This window comes from Rutidosis leptorrhynchoides, chromosome 7 (genome assembly GCF_046630445.1).
Source record: "Rutidosis leptorrhynchoides isolate AG116_Rl617_1_P2 chromosome 7, CSIRO_AGI_Rlap_v1, whole genome shotgun sequence".
NCBI classification, from domain to species: domain Eukaryota; kingdom Viridiplantae; phylum Streptophyta; class Magnoliopsida; order Asterales; family Asteraceae; genus Rutidosis; species Rutidosis leptorrhynchoides.
The window spans coordinates 255,027,578-255,035,196 of record NC_092339.1 but is presented as its reverse complement, the minus strand read 5'-3'; positions in this window follow the sequence as shown (position 1 = coordinate 255,035,196).

Genomic DNA, 7,619 nt, shown 5'->3' with positions numbered 1-7,619 from the left:
CATAAAATAGAGTTCAATATAAAACCATAGCAATTTGATTCACTCAAAACGGATTTAAAATGAAGAAGTTATGGGTAAAACAAGATTGGATAATTTTTCTCATTTTAGCTACGTGAAAATTGGTAACAAATCTATTCCAACCATAACTTAATCAACTTGTATTGTATATTATGTAATCTTGAGATACCATAGACACGTATACAATGTTTCGACCTATCATGTCGACACATCTATATATATTTCGGAACAACCATAGACACTCTATATGTGAATGTTGGAGTTAGCTATACAGGGTTGAGGTTGATTCCAAAATATATATAGTTTGAGTTGTGATCAATACTGAGATACGTATACACTAGGTCGTGGACTGATTCAAGATAATATTTATCGATTTATTTCTATACATCTAACTGTGGACAAATAGTTGTAGGTTACTAACGAGGACAGCTGACTTAATAAACTTAAAACATTAAAATATATTAAAAGTGTTGTAAATATATTTTGAACATACTTTGATATATATGTATATATTGTTATAGGTTCGTGAATCAACCAGTGGCCAAGTCTTACTTCCCGACGAAGTAAAAATCTGTGAAAGTGAGTTATAGTCCCACTTTTAAAATCTAATATTTTTGGGATGAGAATACATGCAGGTTTTATAAATGATTTACAAAATAGACACAAGTACGTGAAACTACATTCTATGGTTGAATTATCGAAATCGAATATGCCCCTTTTTATTAAGTCTGGTAATCTAAGAATTAGGGAACAGACACCCTAATTGACGCGAATCCTAAAGATAGATCTATTAGGCCTAACAAACCCCATCCAAATTACCAGATGCTTTAGTACTTCGAAATTTATATCATATCCGAAGGGTGTCCCGGAATGATGGGGATATTCTTATATATGCATCTTGTTAATGTCGGTTACCAGGTGTTCACCATATGAATGATTTATATCTCTATGTATGGGATGTGTATTGAAATATGAAATCTTGTGGTTTATTGTTACGATTTGATATATATAGGTTAAACCTATAACTCACCAACATTTTTGTTGACGTTTAAAGCATGTTTATTCTCAGGTGAATACTAAGAGCTTCCGCTGTTGCATACTAAAATAAGGACAAGATTTGGAGTCCATGTTTGTATGATATTGTGTAAAAACTGCATTCAAGAAACTGATTTCGATGTAACATATTTGTATTGTAAACCATTATGTAATGGTCGTTTGTAAACAGGATATTTTAGATTATCATTATTTGATAATCTACGTAAAGCTTTTTAAACCTTTATTTATGAAATAAAGGTTATGGTTTGTTTTAAAAATGAATGCAGTCTTTGAAAAACGTCTCATATAGAGGTCAATACCTCGCAACGAAATCAATTAATATGGAACGTTTTTAATCAATAAGAACGGGACATTTCAGTTGGTATCTGAGAGTTGGTCTTAGAGAACCAGCAAATTTACATTAGTGTGTCTTATCGAGTTTGTTAGGATGCATTAGTGAGTCTGGACTTCGACCGTGTTTTCTTTAAAAATGATTGCTTAACATTTTTGTTGGAAACTATATATTATTAACATGTATATATTATGTGATATATTAATCTCTTAACATGTTTGATATTGTGTGATAGATGTCTACCTCTAGCACAAATCCCATTGACTCACCTAATAATAACGAAGAGTCGAATATATATTGGACTGATTCATAAGTTCCCGAAGAAGAACCGGAAGAAGAATCAGAACCGGAAGAAGAATCAGAACCGGAAGAGGAGGAACCGGAGGAGGAAATAGAACCGGTGGGGGAAATAATAAAATGGTTAAGTAAAAGAAAATCCTCAACCAACCGACCAAGTTTAATTATGGTCAATGGTGTTTCCACCAAGGAAGCAAAATATTGGGAGGATTACCAATTCTCCGATGAATCGGATTCCGACGAGAATTCCGATGATGTTATAGAAATTACCCCAACTGAATTTAAAAAGGCAAAAGAAAATAATAAGGGAAAGGGCATAAAAATAGAGAAATCTAATTCCAACCCCGATGAACTTTATATGTATCGTCAACCCCCGAAGCCCTTAAGTTGTAACAATGACCCGGGAACCTCTAAACCACCAGGTTTTTCTAAACCGTTGTGGAAAACGACAGCTCGTATTAGGGGAAAATCATATATCCCTAAAAACTTGGCAAAACAAACTAAAACCGAAGAAGAGGAAACGAGCGAGTCGGAATAAGATAGTTGTATTCGTGTGGTGTAATATATGTAATATAGTGTGCTTATGCTTTATGATATATGTAAAAATTGCTTGTATTAATTTCTTTTTTTATGAATCTAACTCTTGTCTATTTTACAGTATAAAAACACAAAATGGATAGACAACCCAATATTTTAACAGACCTAGCCGGAGACATGATTGATGAAATCTTGTCTAGAGTCGGTCAGAATTCTTCGGCACAACTATTTACGGCGAAAACAGTTTGTAAGACATTCGAAGAACGTTCCAAGAATGTCTTGGTTTATAAGAGACTTTCGTTTGAAAGATGGGGGATATCACATTGGGAAACCCATAAGTTACGATGTGTTTACTTTGACGCATATATTGCGGGGAACCCAAATGCTATTTTACGCAACGGGTTAAGAAATTATTTTGACTCAATGTATCCGAATATAGGACTTTATAATTTAGAAAAAGCGGCTAACATGCAACATAAAGAAGCATGCTATGCTTACGGGTTAGTAATGTTCGCTTCTCACCAAAGTGAGAAAAAGAACATCGGGCTACAACTATTAAACAAAACGTTCCCACAAGTGATGGAGTCGGTAATTGGGGTAAGAAATGAGGTTTTTAGGTTATTACGAGACTGTTGGTCATTACGTAACCCTCGTCCCTTTGACGAAGTTACAACACGCTGTCTTATCAACGGCCATAACGGTTATGTTCCACAAGACCAAGGATGGGAACTAGTCCTAGTAAAACCAGAATGCATGACTTGTTTCTGGACGTATGAATTACGTATCTTTATTGCCTTTGCTGAACGACTTGTGTACTAGCTAGAATTATCTTCACAACTATCTTGTATCAAAGTTATTGTGTGCTATATTTCATTCTTTATGTAAAATAAGCGGAATTGTAAGTTTGTAAAATATTGTATAAAAGTTTGAACGCGAAATATTATTATAATCAGTTTTTCATATAGAATTGTAGTAGTTGAATTGTATATTAGCTACTAAGTATGAACTTAATGGGTAGGTACTACCCGAATTTAAACTTATAAAATGCTAATATGAAGAAAAAGCTTTAATAAATGAGTTCATATTATGCTACGAAATACTATTAACTACTCTTAATATTCTGTATGATTAACTTGTTCCATTTGACTATTTTGAAGGAAATGGCACCGACTACTCGACACACCGTGAATATGAATGAAGAGGAATTCCGTACTTTTCTAGCTTTAAACATAGCCGCAATACACGCTGCGCTACATACCAACAATAACCATAGATCTAGCAGTACAGGAAATCGTGTAGGATGCACCTACAAAGAATTCACTGTCTGCAAACCTTTGGAATTTGATGGAACCGAAGGACCGATCGGATTGAAACGGTGGACCGAGAAGGTCGAATCGGTGTTTGCCATAAGTAAGTGTACTAAAGAGGACAAAGTGAAGTACGCTACGCATACCTTCACAGGTTCTGCGTTAACATGGTGGAATACCTATCTAGAGCAAGTGGGACAAGATGATGCGTACGCACTACCGTGGTCAGCATTCAAGCACTTGATGAACGAGAAGTACCGTCCCAGAACTGAGGTCAATAAGCTCAAGACAGAACTTAGAGGGTTACGAACCCAAGGATTTGATATTACCACGTACGAAAGACGATTCACAGAATTGTGCCTATTGTGTCTGGGAGCGTTCGAAGATGAGGAAGAGAAGATCGACGCATTTGTGAAAGGATTACCGGAAAGAATCCAAGAAGATATAAGTTCACACGAGCCTGCCTCCATACAACAGGCATGTAGAATGGCTCACAAACTAGTGAACCAGATCGAGGAAAGAATTAAAGAACAGACGGCTGAAGAGGCCAATGTGAAGCAAGTCAAAAGAAAGTGGGAGGAAAACGGTGATAAGAATCACCAATACAACAACAACAGCAATTACAATAATAATCGCAACAATTATCCCAACAATCGCAACATCAACTGCAACTACAACAAATGGCCCAACAACAACAACAACAACAACAACAACAACAGCAACTACAACAATCATTCCAACAACAATAACAACAACAACAACAACAATCAGAAGCAGCTATGCCAAAGGTGTGAAAAGTATCACTCAGGGTTCTGCACCAAATTTTGCAACAAGTGTAAAAGAAATGGTCATAGCGCGGCGAAGTGTGAGGTCTACGAACCAGGGGTTAACAGAACGAAAGGAATAAATGGTGTCGGAATGAGTAATGGCGGAGCAAGTAGTGTCGGAGCAAGTTATGCCAATGTAGTTTGTTATAAATGTGGAAAACCGGGCCACATTATTAGAAATTGCCCGAACCAAGAGAACACGAATGGACAAGGCCGCGGAAGAGTTTTCAATATTAATGCGGCAGAGGCATAGGAAGACCCGGAGCTTGTTACAGGTACGTTTCTTATTGACAATAAATCTGCTTACGTTTTATTTGATTCGGGTGCGGATAGAAGCTATATGAGTAGAGATTTTTGTGCTAAATTAAGTTGTCCATTGACGCCGTTGGATAGTAAATTTTTAATCGAATTAGCAAACGGTAAATTAATTTCAGCAAATAATATATGCCGGAATCGATAAATTAAACTGGGTAGAGAAATATTTAAGATTGATTTGATACCAGTAGAGTTAGGGAGTTTTGATGTAATAGTTGGCATGGACTGGCTGAAGAAGGTGAAAGCAGAGATCGTCTGTTATAAAAATGCAATTCGCATTGTACGAGAAGAAGGAGAACCCTTAATGGTGTACGTAGAAAAGGGCAACATGAAGCTACATCTTATTAGTAATTTGAAGGCACAAAAACTAATAAGAAAAGGTTGCTATGCTGTTCTAGCACACGTCGAGAAAGTACAAACTGAAGAAAAGAGCATCAATGATGTTCCCGTCGCAAAAGAATTTCCTGATGTATTTTCGAAAGAATTACCGGGACTACCTCCACATCGATCTGTTGAATTTCAAATAGATCTTGTACCAGGAGCTGCACCAATAGCTCGTGCTCCTTATAGACTCACACCCAGCGAGATGAAAGAATTGCAAAGCCAACTGCAAGGACTATTAGAACGTGGTTTCATTCGACCAAGCACATCACCATGGGGAGCTCCTGTTTTGTTTGTCAAGAAGAAGGATGGTACATTTAGGTTGTGTATTGACTACAGAGAGTTGAACAAACTTACCATCAAAAACCGTTATCCACTGCCGATAATTGATGACTTATTTGATCAACTACAAGGCTCGTCGGTTTATTCGAAGATCGATTTACGTTCTGGATATCATCAAATGCGAGTAAAGGAGGATGATATTCCAAAAACTACTTTTAGGACGCGTTATGGTCATTACGAGTTTATGGTTATGCCGTTTGGATTGACTAACGCACCAGCTGTGTTCATGGACCTTATGAACCGAGTGTGTGGGCCATATCTTGACAAGTTTGTCATTGTTTTCATCGATGACATACTTATTTACTCAAAGAATGATCAAGAGCATGAAGAACATTTGAGAAAAGTGCTAGAAGTATTGAGGAAAGAAAAACTGTACGCTAAGTTTTCAAAGTGTGCATTTTGGTTGGAAGAAGTTCAATTCCTCGGTCACATAGTGAACAAAGAAGGTATCTAGGTGGACCCGACAAAGATTGAAACCGTTGAAAAGTGGGGAACTCCAAAAACTCCGAAACACATACGCCAGTTTTTAGGACTAGCTGGTTACTACAGAAGGTTCATCCAAGACTTTTCCAGAATAGCAAAACCCTTGACTGCATTAACGCATAAAGGGAAGAAATTTGAATGGAAGGATGAACAAGAGAAAGCATTTCAGTTATTGAAGAAAAAGCTAACTACGACACCTATAATGTCATTGCCTGAAGGGAATGATGATTTTGTGATTTATTGTGACGCATCAAAGCAAGGTCTCGGTTGTGTATTAATGCAACGAACGAAGGTGATTGCTTATGCGTCTAGACAATTGAAGATTCACGAGCAAAATTATACGACGCATGATTTGGAATTAGGCGCGGTTGTTTTTGCATTAAAGACTTGGAGGCACTACTTATATGGGGTCAAAAGTATTATATATACCGACTACAAAAGTCTTCAACACATATTTAATCAGAAACAACTGAATATGAGGCAGCGTAGGTGGATTGAATTGTTGAATGATTACGACTTTGAGATTCGTTACCACCCGGGGAAGGCAAATGTGGTAGCCGACACCTTGAGCAGGAAGGACAGAGAACCCATTCGACTAAAATCTATGAATATAATGATTCACAATAACCTTACTACTCAAATAAAGGAGGCGCAACAAGGAGTTTTAAAAGAGGGAAATTTAAAGGATGAAATACCCAAAGGATCGGAGAAGCATCTTAATATTCGGGAAGACGGAACCCGGTATAGGTCTGAAAGGATTTGGGTACCAAAATTTGGAGATATGAGAGAAATGGTACTTAGAGAAGCTCATAAAACCAGATACTCAATACATCCTGGAACGGGGAAGATGTACAAGGATCTTAAGAAACATTTTTGGTGGCCAGGTATGAAAGCCAATATTGCTAAATATGTAGGAGAATGTTTGACGTGTTCTAAGGTCAAAGCTAAACATTGGAAACCATCAGGTCTACTACAACAACCTGAAATCCCGGAATGGAAATGGGAAAACATTACCATGGATTTCATTACTAAATTGCCAAGGACTGCAAGTGGTTATGATACTATTTGGGTAATAGTTGATCGTCTCACCAAGTCAGCACACTTCCTGCCAATAAGAGAAGATGACAAGATGGAGAAGTTAGCACGACTGTATTTGAAGGAAGTCGTCTCCAGACATGGAATACCAATCTCTATTATCTCTGATAGGGATGGCAGATTTATTTCAAGATTCTGGCAGACATTACAGCAAGCATTGGGAACTCGTCTAGACATGAGTACTGCCTATCATCCACAAACTGATGGGCAGAGTGAAAGGATGATACAAACACTTGAAGACATGTTACGAGCTTGTGTTATTGATTTCGGAAACAGTTGGGATCGACATCTACCGTTAGCAGAATTTTCCTACAACAACAGCTACCATTCAAGCATTGAGATGGCGCCGTTTGAAGCACTTTATGATAGAAAGTGCAGGTCTCCGATTTGTTGGAGTGAAGTGGGGGATAGACATATTACGAGTCCGGAGATAATACAAGAAACTACCGAGAAGATCATCCAAATTCAACAACGGTTGAAAACTGCCCAAAGTCGACAAAAGAGCTACGCTGACATTAAAAGAAAAGATATAGAATTTGAAATTGGAGAGATGGTCATGCTTAAAGTTGCACCTTGGAAAGGCGTTGTTCGATTTGGTAAACGAGGGAAATTAAATCCAAGGTATATTGG